The sequence below is a fragment of the Elephas maximus genome, chromosome X, assembly GCF_024166365.1.
Source record: "Elephas maximus indicus isolate mEleMax1 chromosome X, mEleMax1 primary haplotype, whole genome shotgun sequence".
In the NCBI taxonomy this organism is placed as follows: Eukaryota; Metazoa; Chordata; class Mammalia; order Proboscidea; family Elephantidae; genus Elephas; species Elephas maximus.
The window spans coordinates 39723102-39737915 of NC_064846.1; positions in this window are offsets into that span (position 1 = coordinate 39723102).

Consider the following 14814-nt stretch of genomic DNA (forward strand, 5'->3'; position numbering starts at 1 on the left):
GTCTTTTGCAGCAGATTTGCCCGTTGCAAATCTGTGATTTCTTGACTGCTACTTCCATGGACTTGGTTGTGGGTCCAAGTAAAATGGAATACTTGACAATTTCAGTATTTTTTCCATTTATCATGTTATTGCTTGTTGGCCGAGTTGTGGGAATTTTTGTTTTCTTCATTTGGAGGTATAATGTGTACTGAAGGCTATAGTTTTTGATCTTCATCAGTAAATGCTTCAAGTCCTCTTCACTTTCAGCAAGCAAGGTTGTGTCATCTGTATATCACAGGTTGTTAATGAGTCTTCCTCCAATCCTGATGCCCCGTTCTTCTTATACAGCCAAGTTTCTCTGATTATTTGCTCAGCATGCAGATTGAATAAGTACGGTGAAACGATGCAACCCTGACTCTTACCTTTTCTGACTTTAAATCATACAGTATCCGCTTGTTTTGTTTGAACAACTGCCTCTTGACCTATGTACAAGTTCCTCATGAGCCCAATTAAGTGCTCTGGAATTCCCATTCTTTGAAATGTTGTCTGTAACTTGTTATGATCCACACAGTTCAATGCCTTCACATAGTCAATAAAAACAGGTAAACATCTTTCTGGTATTGGCTTTCAGCAATGATATCCCTCATTCCACATCCTCTTCTGAATCTGACTTGAATTTCTGGCAGTTCCCTGTTGATGTACTGCTGCAGCCACTTTTGATTGTTCTTCAGCAAAATTTTACTTGCATGTGATATTAACGATATTGTTCAATAATTTCCACATTCTGTTAGATCTCTTTCTTTGGAATGGGCACAAATATGGATTTCTTCAAGTCAGTTGACCAGGTAGCTGTCTTCCAAACTTCTTGGCGTAGAGAGGTAATCAATTTCACTGCTGCATGCATTTGTCGAAACGTTTCAATTGGTATTCTGTCAATTCCTGGAACCTTGTTTTTCGCCAATGCCTTCAGTGCAGCTTGGTCTCATTCCATCAATACTATCTGTTCTTGATCATACACCACCTCCTGAAATGGTTGAATGTAGGCCAATTCTTTTTGGTACAGTGACTGTGTATTCCTTCCATCTTCTTTATTGTGCTTTAGGAGAAAGTTTACAGCTCAAGTTAATTTCTCATTCAAAAACTTATACACTTATGGTTTTGCGATATTGGTTGCAATTCCCATAATATGACAGCATGCTCCCACTTTCCACCCGGGGTTCCCTGTGTCCATTCATCCAGTGCCTGTCCCTTCTTGCCTTCTCATCTCGCTTTTGGACAGGAGTTGCCTGTTTGATCTCCTATATTTGATTGAATTAAGAAGCACGTTCCTGGTGTGTGGTATTTTTTTTGTTTTATAGGCCTGTCTGATCCTTGTCTGAAAAGTGGGCTTCGGGGATGGTTGCAGTTCTGGGTTAGCAAAGTGTCTACAGCCATAGTCTCAGGGGTTCCTCCAGTCTGTCAGACCAGTAAGTCTGGCCTTTTTTGTGAATTTCAATTCTGTTCTACATTTTTCTCCTGTTCTGTCTGGGACTCTGTTGTGCTCCCTGTCAGAGTGTTTGTTGGTGGTTGCCAGGCATCATCTAGTTCGTCTGGTCTCAGGTTGGTAGAGTCTCTGGTTCAATGTGGTCCTTTAGTCCTCTGGGCTAATATTTTCCTTGTGTTGGTTTTCTCCATTCTCCTTTGCACCGGACCGGATAGGACTAATGGATATATCTTAGATGGCCACTCCCAAGCTTTTAAGACCTCAGATGCTACTCACCAAAGTGGGATGTAGAACATTTTCTTTATGACCTATGTTATACCAGTTAATCTAGATGTCCCCCGAGGCTATGGTCCCCAGACTCCAGCCCCAGGTACTCAGTCCCTCAGTGTTTGGATGTGTCTAGGAAACCTATGCTTTTCCTTTTCTCCAGTTGTACTGACTTTCCCTATATTGTGTGTTGTTCTTCCCTTCAACAATGTTGACTCTTATATCTAGTTAGTGATTTCCTCTCCCCTTCCCTCTCCACCCTCATAACCATCAAAGAATGTTTTTTTCTGCAAGTAAACTTTTCTTCAGTTCGTATAATAGTGGTCTCATACAATATTTGTCCTCTTGTAAGTAACTTATTTCACTCAGCATAATGCCCTCCAGATTTATCCATGCTGTAAGATGTTTCACGGATTCATCATTGTTCTTTATCATTGCACAGTATTTCATTGCATGCATATACCAAAATTTGTTTATCCTTTCATCTGTTGATGGGCATTTAGGTTGTTTCCATCTTTTTGCTATTGTGAATAATGCTGCAATGAACATGGGTGTGCATATGTTTATTCGTGTGACAGCTCTTATTTTTCTAGGCTGTATTCTTAGAAGTGGAATTGCTGGATTGTACGATATTTCTATTTCTAGCTTTTTAAGGAAGCACCATGTCGTTTTCCAAAGTTGTACCATTTTACATTCCTACCAGCAGTGTAGAAGAGTCCCAATCTCCTCACAACTTCTCCAAAATTTGTTATTTTGTGTTTTTTGAATTAGTCTCAGTTTCGTCAGGGTGAGATGGTATCTCACTGTAGTTTTGATTTGTTTTTCTCTAATGGCTAATGATTGAAAGTATTTCCTTATGTGTCTGTTGGCCTCCTGAGTATCTTCTTTGGTGAAGTGTCTGTTCATATCTTTTGCCCATTTTTTAAATTGGGTTATTTGTCTTTTTGTTATTGAGGTGTTGAATTATTTTGTAGATTTTAGAGATTAGACCCTTGTCGGATATGTCATAGTCAAAATTTTTTTCCTATAAGTTCTCTTTTTCCTCTTTTGCTGAAGCCTTTTGGTGAGCATAAGTGTTTAATTTTTAGGATCTCACAGTTATCTAGTTTCTGTTCTGGTGTTTGTGCATTGTTAGTTATCGTTTGTATACTATTTATACCATGCATTAGGGCCTCTAGCGTTGTCCCTATTGTTTCTTCCATGATCTTTATCGTTTTAGATTTTTTATTTAGTTCTTTGATCATTTGAGTTAGTTTTGTTTATGGTGTGTGGTGTGGATCTTGTTTCTTTCTTTCTTTACAAATGGACATTTAGCTATGCCAGCACTATTTGTTAAAAAAGACTGTCTTTTCCATATTTAATGGACTTTGGTCCTTTGTCAACGATCAGCTGACCATGGATGGATGGATTTATGTCTTGGTTCTTAGTTCTGTTCCATTGGTCTATGTGCATGTTGTTCTACCAGTTCCAGGCTGTTTTGACTACTGTGGCTGTATAATAGGTTCTACAATAGGCTGTAAAATCAGGTAGTTTATGGTCTCCCGCTTTGTTATTCTTCAGTAATGTTTTGGTTATCCAGGAAGTCTTCCCTTTCCATATAGTGTTGGTGATTTGTTTCTCCAACTCGTTAAAGAATGCTGTTGGAATTTTGATTGGAATTGCATTGTATCTGTAGATTGCTTTGGATGGAATTGACATGCTCATAATACTGAGTCTTCCTATCCATGAGCATGGTATGTTTTTCCACTTATGTAGGTCTCTTTTGGTTTCTTTGCAGTAGTGTTTTGTAGTTCTCTTTGTATAGATCTTTTATGACTCTGGTTATATTTATTCTTAAGTGCTTTATCTTCTTGGAGGCTATTGTAATTGGTATCGATAGGTGATTTCCTTTTGAAAGTTCACTTTATTGGTGTAGAGAAATCCAACTGATTTTTGTATGTTAATCTTGTATCCCGCTATTTTGCTGAAACTCTCTATTCCAATAGATTTCTTGCGAATTCTTTGAGGTTTTCTATGTATAAGATCATACCATCTACAAAAACGGGTACTTTAACCTCTTTTTTACCAATTTAGATGCACTTTATTTCTTTTTTCTGCCTTATTGCTCTAGCTAGGACTTACAACACAATGTTGAATAAAAGTGGTAATAAAGGGCATCCTTGTCTGGTTCCCATTCTCAAGGGGAATGCTTTTACTCTCTCTCCATTGAGAAAAATGTTGGCTGTCGGTGTTGTATAAATGCCCTTTACTGTGTTGAGGAATCTCCTTTCTGCTTCTATTTTTCTGAGAGTTTTTATCAGGAATGGGTGTTGGGCTTTGTCAAATGCCTTTTCTGTGTCGATTGATAAGATCATGTGGTTCTTTTATTTTGTTTTATTTATGTGGTGGATTACATCCATTGATTTCCTAATGTTGAACCATCCCTGCATACCTGGTATGAATCCCACTTGGTCATGATGTATTATTTTTTTTATATTCTTTTGAATTCCATTGGCTAGAATTTTGTTGAGAATTATTGCTTCTATATTCATGAGGGATATTGGTCTGTAGTTTTCTTTTTTTGTGGCGTTTTTGCCTGGATTAAGTATTAGGATTATGCTGGCTTCATAGATTGAGTTTAGGAGCATTCCTTCCTTTTCTATGCTCTAAAATTGCTTGAGTACTATTGGTGTTAGGTCTTCTCTGAAAGTTTGGTAGAATTCTCCAGTGAAGCCTTCCGGGACAGGGATGTTTTTGTTGTTGCAGTTGGCAGTTTTTTTTTTTTAAATTACATTTTCAATCTCTTATTTTGTTATGTGTCTTTTTAGTTTTTCTACCTTAATGCGTGTTAGTTTGGAACCCTGATGGCATAGTGGGTAAGAGCTCAGCTACTAATCAAAAGGTCGGCAGTTCAAATCAACCAGCTGCTCTTTGAAAACCTTATGGGGCAGTTCTACTCTGCCCTACAGGGTCACTATGAGTTGCAATAGACTGGATGCAATGGGTTTTTTTTTGGTTGGTTTGTGTTAGTTTAGGTAGGTAACGTGTTTCTAGAAATTTGTCCATTTCCTGTAGGTTTTCAAATTTGTTGGAGTACAGTTTTTCATAGTATTCTGTTATGATCCTTTTTATTCCTGTTGGTCTGTTGTGTTATCACCCAACTCATTTCTTATTCAGGTTATTTGCTTCTTCTCCTGTTTTTCCTTGGTCAGTTTGGCCAATAGTTTGTTGATTTTTTTTTAATTTTTATTGTGCTTTAAGTGAAAGTTTACAAATCAAGTCAGTCTCTCATACAAAAATTTATATACACCTTGCTATATACTCCTGCTTGCTCTCCCCCTAATGAGATAGCACAGTCCTTCTCTCCACTCTCTATTTTCGTGTCCATTCAGCCAGCTTCTGACCCCCTCTACCCTCTCATCTCCCCTCCAGACAGGAGCTGCCCACATAGCCTCATGTGTCTACTGGACCCAAGAAGCCCCCTCCTCACCATTATCATTTTTTATCCCATAGTCCAGTCCAATCCCTGCATGAAGAGCTGGCTTTGGGAATGGCTCCTGTCTTGGGCTAACAGAAGGTCTGGGGACCATGACCTCCAGGGTTCTTCTAGTCTCAGTCGGACCATTAAGTCTGGTCTTTTTATGAGAATTTGAGGTCTGCATCCCACTGCTCTCCTGCTCCATCAGGGATTCCCTGTTGTGTTCCCTGTCAGGGCAGTCATCAGTGGTAGCTGGGTACCATCTAGCTCTTCTGGTCTTAGGCTGATGTAGTCTCTGGTTTATGTGGTCCTTTCTGTCTCTTGGGCTCATCATTTCCTTGTGTCTTTGGTGTTCTTCATTCTCCTTTGCTCCAGGTGGGTTGAGACCCACTGATACATCTTAGATGGCCACTTGCTGGCATTTAAGACCCCAGAAGCCACTCTCCAAACTGAGATGCATAATATTTTCTTAATAGATTTTATTATACCAATTGACTTAAATGTCCCCTGAAACCATGGACTCCAAACCCCCGCCCCTGCTACGCTGGTGTCAGAGCAGGGAGGGGAATGTATGAGGAGAAGGGAGTGTTCCTCAGCCTTGGGGCTCTCATGAGGGGAAGGGTTGTGATACATGCACAGTGTTTTGTGAGCTTGCACTTAACTTTCACTGGTCTGGTGTCACTCCTGCTTGGTTCTGGAGGTGTGTGCAGATTTGCTTCTACTTGGCTGCACCAGATGGGTCGGTTTCATCTTAGGATTTTGCTGCTTGTCCTAACATATGTGCATTGTGAAGATTCAGCTAGCAAAACATGGACAATCTCAGAATCCATAATGTCCAGTTTCTGCTGTTTTTTAATTTTCTTTCCTTCCACCTGTCACTGTGTCTGATTCTTCAGCAAATTTGTCTTTGATGATTTGGATTCCTAGATTGTCATATATATTTGAGTCAGTTGTTTTTTCAGGTCTTTGTTGTAAGAAAGGTGACACAAAGTGTCTGACTCTTCTGCCATCTTGGCTTCACCTCCCATCTTCTTTTGATGCTTCCTGCCTTGTTCAATATTTTGCCCAAAGAATCCTTCAGTATTGAAAATTGAGGCCTGAATTTTTTCCTTAGTTCTTTCAGCTTGAAAAATATTAAAGGTATTCTTCTCTTTTTTTCTCTTTAGGTTTTCTAACTCCAGGTCTTTGCACATTTCATTTTGGCTACTTGAGAAGTATTTTTCAGGTCAGCTCTCCTACTTCATAATTTCTTCCATTTGCTTTAGCTACTGTACGTTCAAAACCCTGGTGGCATAGTGGTTAAGTGCTATGGCTGCTAACCAAAAGGTAGGCAATTCGAATCTGCCAGGTGCTCCTTGGCAACTCTGTGGGGCAGTACCACTCTGTCCTATAGGGTCGCTATGAGTTGGAATTGACTCGACGGCACTGGGTTTGGTTTTTGTCTTTTTTTTTTTTTTTGGTACTGTACATTCAAGAGCAAGTTTCAGAGTCTCTTCTGACATCCATTTTGGTCTTTTTTTCTTTCCCGTTTTTTAAATGACCTTTTGCTTTCTTCATGTATAATGTTCTTGATGCCATCCCAAAACTCATCTAGACTTTGGTCATTAATGTTCAATGAGTCAAATCCATTCTTGAGATGGTTTCTAAATTCAGGTGGAATATACTCAAGGTCATATTTTGGCTCCCATGGATCTGCTTTAATTTTCTTCAGCTTTAACTAAAACTTGCGTATGAGTAATCGATGATTTGCTCTGCTATCAGCCTGCATATGAACAACTGATTGTTTATTCCACAGTCAGCCTCTGGCCTTGTTGTGAGTGATGATATTGACCTTCTCCATTGTCTCTTTCCACAGATGTACTCAATTTGACTCCTGTATATTCTGTCTGGTGAGGCCCATGTGAATAGTTGCCATTTATGTTGTTGAAAAAAGGCATTTGCAATGAATAAGTCATTGGTCTTGCAAAATTCTATAATCTGATCACCAGCATCATTTCTGTAACCATGTTTTGCAACTACCGATCATTCTTCCTTGTCTCCAACATTTGCATTACAATAACCAGTGATTATCAATACATCTTGATTGCACACTTAATCAATTTCAGACTGCAGAAGTTTGTAAAAATCTTTAGTTTCTTCATCTTTGGGCTTTGTGGTTGGTACTTAAATTTGAATAATAATAATACTAACTGGCTTCCTTGTAGGCATATGGATATTATCCAATCACTGACAGCCCTGTACTTCAGGATAGATCTTGAAATTTTTTTTGATGATGACTGTGACATCATGGAATCAGGATGCACTGATAATTACTGGCTATTGGAATGTGAAAGTTGAAAATGAAGAAGGATGAGTAGTTGGAAAACATGGCCTAAGTGATAGAAAGTATGCCAGAGATCACATGATAGAATTTTGCAAGACAAACGACTTCATTGCAAAAGAGATGATGGAAAACTCAATATCTTCAGTCAGAACAAGGCTAGGGCTGACTATGGGACAGAACATCAATTGCTTATATGCAAGTTCAATTTGAACCTGAAGGAAATTAGAATAAGACCACAAGAGTTAAAGTATGAGCTTGAGTATATCCCACCTGAATTTAGAGACCACCTCAAGAATAGATTTATCACATTGAACACTAATGACCAAAGTCCAGACGAGTTGTGGAATAACATCAAGGACATCATACATGAAGAAAGAAAAGTTCATTAAAAAGACAGGAAAGAAAGAAAAGACCAAATTGGATGTCAGAAGAGACTCTGAAACTTTATCTTGAAGGTCGAGTAGCTAAAGCAAATGGAAGAAATCATGAAGGAAAAGAGCTAAACAGAAGATTTCAAAGGGCAGCTCAAGAAGACAGAGTAAACTATTATAATGACATTTGCAAAGACCTGGAGTTAGAAAACCAAAAGGGAAGAACACACTCAGCATTTCTCAAAATGAAACAATGGAAGAAAAAATTCAAACCTCCAGTTGCAATATTGAAGGATTCTATAGGGAAAATACTAAATAAAAAAAAAAAATTTTTTAGTAACACAGGACATATCAATAAAAAAAGATCAAGAAAAAACTCTGTGTCAAAAAAAAGACACAGAGTCACCATATCAAAAAGAATTGGTCAATGTTCAACTATTTCAGGAGGTAGCGTATGATCAGGAACCAATGGTACTGAAGGAAGAGGTCCAAACTGCGCTGAAAGCAATGGTGAAAAACAAGGCTCCAGGAATTGGTGGAATACCAATTGAGATGTTTCAACAAATGGATGCAGTGCTGCAAGTACTCACTCATCTATGCCACTAAATTTGGAAGACAGCTACTTGGTCAACTGACTGGAAGAGATCCATGTTTATGCCTAATCCAAAGAAAAGTGATCCAACAGAATGCAGAAATTATCAAATAATATCATTACTATCAATCATGTGCAAGCAAAATTTTGCTGAAGATCATTCAAAAGTGGCTGCAGCAGTAAATCAACAGGGAACGGCCAGAAATTGAAGGTGGACTAGGAACTGGATGTAGAATGAGGGGCATCATTGCTGATTTCAAATGGGTCCTGTCTGAAAGCAGAGAATACCAGAAAGGTATTTACTCGTGCTAATTGACTATGCAAAGGCATTTGATTGTGTGGAGCATAACAAGTTATGGATAACATTGCGAAGAACAGGAATTCCAGAACACTTAATTGTGCTCATGAGGAACCTACACGTAGATCAAGAGGCATTCGTTTGGAACAAACAAGGGGATTCTGTGTGTTTTAAAGTCAGGAAAGGTGTGCATCGGGGTCATATACTTTCACCATACTTACTCTTCAATCTGTACGCTGAGCAAATAATTTGAAAAGCTGAATTATATAAAGAAGAATGGGGCATCAGGATTGAGGGAAGACTCATTAACAACCTTCGATATGCAGATGACACAACCTTGCTTGCTGAAAATGAAGAGGATTTGAAGCACTTACAGATGAAGATCAACAACTACAGCCTTCAGTATGGACTACATCTCAACATAAAGAGAACAAAAATCCACACAACTGGACCAGTAAGCAACATCACAATCAATAGAGAAAAGATTGAAGTTGTCAAGGATTTCATTTTACTTGGATCCACAATTAACACCCATGAAAGCGCAGTCAAAAAATCAAACAAGGAGGCAGAGCCAAGATGGCGGAGTAGTCAGATGCTTCCTGTGGTCAATCTTACAACAAAGACCCAAAATAACAAGGAAATCGATGAAAATCTATATCAAAATCTAGGAGCCCTGAACATCAAAGACAAAGCAGAAGAGTTGGACTGAGTGGCGGGGGGAGGGTGAGACAATTCAGAAGCACTGAGGATTTGCCAGACCTAACTTGGCCGGCACCCTGCAGGCTGTATAGGCTGGCGCACACAGGCTGAGGAAAGCAGTAACACCTGGGATGCATTTTCCACACTAGGAGAAGCTGAGTGGTGGAGAGTCTGTAGAAGCCTGAGGAACAAGGGGAAAGCGGTGTTAAATCTTCGAAAGTTAAGTGCAAGCTTCTAACCTACTGCACGGGATCAACACACCCTTCCCCCTCTGGGTAGTACCTTTCTCCCGTTTACCCACCCCCTCCCCACTCTTCTCTGGTCCCAGTTTGGTTTCAGTGATTGCCACGCCCTCTGGGGCAAAAGAGAGACCCTTCCAGTGTCCTGAGTCATTGTCCCAGCTTTGGAGAAAGAAACAATTAACGAAAAAGTTACAAACAGGGAAAAATAATTTGCCAGCTCACCTAAACTGGGACCTCAGAACAGGCACATCCCTTATGCCTATAAGGGGTCCATGGACTTTGAATGCCTTTCATTCCTGCCTAGACCTGTGTGGGCTCATTTCAACAGCATAGGCCCTCATTAGCATAGTACAACAGGGTACATATCTGGAGCCTATTTTCAACTGTAACTCCTAAGGGGGAATGCCAGATTTGAGACATTTGATACTGCCCTACCCATTAAGCAGGGTCCTCACCTACCTATATCAGGGGCCTGAAGACTGGTCATTCCACACTCTCTACCTAGCCACCCAAGACAGGGGTCAGAGAATAAGTGGTGCCTCCCAGTCTTTACAGCCAACCACATTGGGTGTCAAAAGTCCGGCTGCAAAACCCACCTAACTACACACTCTAGGGAACAGGGACATGCCTTCCACCCAGGCACTCAGGGGCCAGCATGAGCCCCCTACCCTGCTCAGTGCATAACCCCCTACTGCAGCCAGATACCTGTGCCTCAAATCACCCCTACATAGCCCAGCTCATCCAGGACTGTATGTGACAGCCTATACCACACACTCGGTGGCTGACGACCTGGACGCCTGAGCTGAACCCACACAAGAAAACTAAATGGACTTGTGGGCTCACATACCTAGCAATAGTTATAACAACCTGGTAACAAAATGTGAGAGCTTCAAAGGCACCAATAATCAAACTAGCTCACATGAGCAGTCTATTTGGGCATATCAAAACAAAACAAAAAAAGAAGCTAGGACACAGTAAGCAAACATAAAATAAATAAACATAATAACTTATTGATGGCTCAGAGAAAACCGTCAATATAAAATTGCATAAAGAGGCAGACTATGATGATTTCAGCAAGTGCCCCAAACAAAGAACCAAGAAACCTCCCAGAGGAAGATAATTTCTTGGAATTACCAGAGGTAGAATTCAAAAGATTAATATACAGAGCTCTTCAAGAGATCAGGCAAAACACAGACCAAGCCAATGAATACACAGTCAAACCAACAGAGGAACCTAGCAGGGTTATAAAAGAGCATAATAACAAATTTAACAGGCTTCAAGAATCCATAGACAGTGAATAGAAATCCAAAAGATTAACAAAATTTCAGCATTAGAGAACTCAAAAGACAGTTATAGGAGCAGAATCGGGGCAATGGAAGTCAGAATTAGTGAGACTGAAGATAAAGCACTTAACACCAGTTTATTTCAAGAGAATTCAGATAAAAGAATTAAAAAAAAAAATGAAGAAATCCTGAGAATTATGTGGAACTCTATCAAGAGGAATAACCAATGAGTGATTGGAGTACTAGAACAGCAGGTAATAACAGAAAATACAGAGAAAATCGTTGAAGATTTGTTGGCAGAAAACTTCCCTGATATGAAAGACAAGAAGATATCTATCCAAGAAGCTCATCAAAACCTACATGGGGTAGATACCAAAAGTAAGTCACCAAGACATATTATATTAAACTTCCCAAAACCAAAGATAAAGAGAGAATTTTAAGAGTGGCTAAGGATTTTTTTTTTAAGGATAGATGAAAAGACATTTACAAAGAAGAACCAATAAGACTAAGCTCTGAATACTCAGCAGAAACTATGCAGGCAAGAAGGCAATGGGATGACATATATAAAGCCTTGAAGGAAAAAAATTGCCAGCCAAGAATTATATATCCAGCAGAACAGTCTCTAAAGTATGATGAAGAAATCAGGCCATTTCCAGATAAACAGAGACTTAGGGGATTTGCAAAAACCAAACCAAAATTACCAAAAATACTAAAGGGAGCCCTCCTGTTAGAGAATCAATAACATCAGATAACAACCCGAGACAAGAACACAGGACAGAACAACCAGATATCAACCCAGATAGAAAAAAAAAAAAAAAGAAGCCAAAAAAATAAATTAAAGCTAAAACGCTGAAAACATGGAAACAGAGAAGTCAATATGTAAAAGAGGACAATAAAACAAAAAAAGAGGGACTAAAAATGTAATCATAGATCTTTCATATGGAGAGGAAGTCAAGGCGATTATATATTAAATAAATGATTGGTTTAAGCTTAGAAAAATAGGGGAAAATATTAAGGTAACCACAAAGGAAACTAACAATCCTATGCATAAAAATAAAAAACAAGAAAAACATAAAGACTAAGCAGATACAAAATCAACAATTAAAAAAATGAAAAGAAAATACATAAAGAAATATGACTCAGCACAGAAAATTAAGTGGAACAAAGAAATTGTCAACAACACACAAAAAAAATGTCAAAATAACAGCACTAAACTCATAAAAAAAAAATAATTACGGTGAATGTATATGGACTAAATGCACCAATAAAGAGAGAGTGGCAGAATGGATTAAAAAAAACACATAATCCATCTATATGCTGCCTAAAGGAGACACACCTTAGACTTAAAGACACAAAGAAACTAAAACTCAAAGGATGGAAAAAATATATATCAAGCAAACAACAATCAAAAAAGAGCAGGAGTGGCAATGTTAATATCTGACAAAATAGACTTTAGAACAAAATCCACCACAGAGGATAAGGAAGGACACTATATAACAATTAAAGGGTCAATACACCAGGAAGACATAATCATAATAAATATTTATGCACTGAATGACAAACCAAAAAACCAAACCCGCTGCTGTTGAGTTGATTCCAACTCATAGCTACCCTACAGGGTAGAGTAGAGCAGCCCCATAAAGTTTCCAAGGAGCACCTGGCAGATTCAAACTGCTGACCTTTTGGTTAGCAGCCATAGTACTTAACCACTATACCACCAGGGTTTTCCACCAAATGACAGGAATCCAAAATACATAAAAGAAACTCTAAGAGCGTTGAAAAGAGAAACACACAGCTCCACAATAACAGTAGGAGACTTGAACATATCACTTCGGTGAAGGACAGAACATCCAGAAAGAAGCTCAATGAAGACAGGGAAGACCTAAATGCCAAAATCATCCGATTTGACCTCATAGACATATACAGAGCACTCCATGCAACAGCAGCCAAGTATACTTCCTTTTCCAATGCACATGAAACATTCTCCAGAATAGGCCACATATTAGGCCACAAAGCAAGCCTTAACAGAATCCAAAACATCGAAATATTGCAAAGCACCTTTTCTGCCCATAAAGCCATAAAAGTAGAAATCAATAACAGAGAAAGCGAGGGAAAAAATCACATACATGGAAACCGAGCAACACCTTGCTCAAAAACGACTGGGTTATAGAAGAAATCAAGGATGGAATAAAGAAATTAACAGAATCAAATGGGAACGAAAATATATCCTACCAGAAATTTTGGACACAGCAAAAGCCGTGCTCAGAGGTCAATTGATAGCAATAAATGCACACATCCAAAAAGAAGAAAGTGTCAAAATCAAAACATTAACCCTACAACTTGAAAAATAGGAAGAGGGCAGCAAAAGGAGAACTCAGGCACCAGAAGAAAGGAAATAATAAAAATTAGAGCAGGAATAAATTAAATAGAGAATAGAAAAATGATTGAAGGAGTTAACGAGACCAAAAGCTGGTTCTTTGAAAAGATCAACAAAATCAAAAAACCATTGGACAAAGTGACAAAAGAAAAACTTGATGGGAAGCAAGTAATCTGACTAAGAATGAGATGGAGGATATCACAACAGATCCAACTGAAATTTAATGAATCATAACAGATACTATAAAAAATCATACTCCAGCAAATTTGAAAACCTGGAGGAAATGGACAAATTTCTAGAAACACACTACCTACCTAAACTAATACAACCTGAGGTACAACTAAATAAACCTATAGCAAAAGAAGAGATTGAAGAGGTAATTAAAAAAAAAAAAAAAAAACTCCCAACAAATAAAAAGCCCTGGCCCTGACAGCTTCACTGGAGAATTCTTCCAAACTTTCAGAGAAGAGTTAACACCACTACTATTAAAGGTATTTCAGAGCAGAGAAAAGAATGGAATACTCCTAAACTCATTCTACGAAGCCAGCACAACCCTGATACCAAAACCAGGTAAAGACACCAAAAAAAGAAAGAAAATTATAGATCACTACCCCTCATGAACATAGACTCACAAATCCTCAACAAAATTCTAGCCTATAGAATTCAACAGCATATCAAAAAATAACTCACAATGACCAAGTGGGATTCATACCAGGTATGCAGGGATAGTTCAACGTTAGAAAAACAATCAATGTAATCCATCACATAAATAAAACAAAAGACAAGAACCACATGATCTTATCAATTGATGCAGAAAAGGCATTTGACAAAGTCCAACACCCATTCATGATAAAAACTCTCAGCAAAACAGGAATAGAAGGAAAATTCCTCAACATAATAAGGGACATTTATACAAAGCCAACAGCCAACATCATGCTAAATCGAGAGAGTCTGAAAGCATTCCCCTTGAGAACAGGAACCAGAACCACTCTTATTTGATATTGTGTTGGAGGTCCTAGCCAGAGCAATAAGCCAAGAAAAAGAAATAAAGAGCATCCGAATTGGTAGGGAAGAAGTAAAAGTAACCCTATTTGCAGATGATATGATCTTGCACACAGACAACCCCAAAGAATCCACAAGAAAACTTCTGGAACTAATAGAAGATTTCAGCAAAGTATCAGGATACAAGATAAACATACAAAAATCAGTTGAATTCCTCTACACCAAGAAAGAGAACTTTGCAGAGAAAATCACCGATCAATACCATTTGTAATAGCCCCCAAGAAGATAAAATACTTAGGACTAAATCTAATCAGAGACATAAAAACCCAAACAAAGAAAACTACAAGACACTTCTGCAAGAAACCAGAAGAGACCTACATAAGTGGAAAAACATACCTTGGTCATGGATAGGAAGACTCAACATTACGAAAATGTCTATTC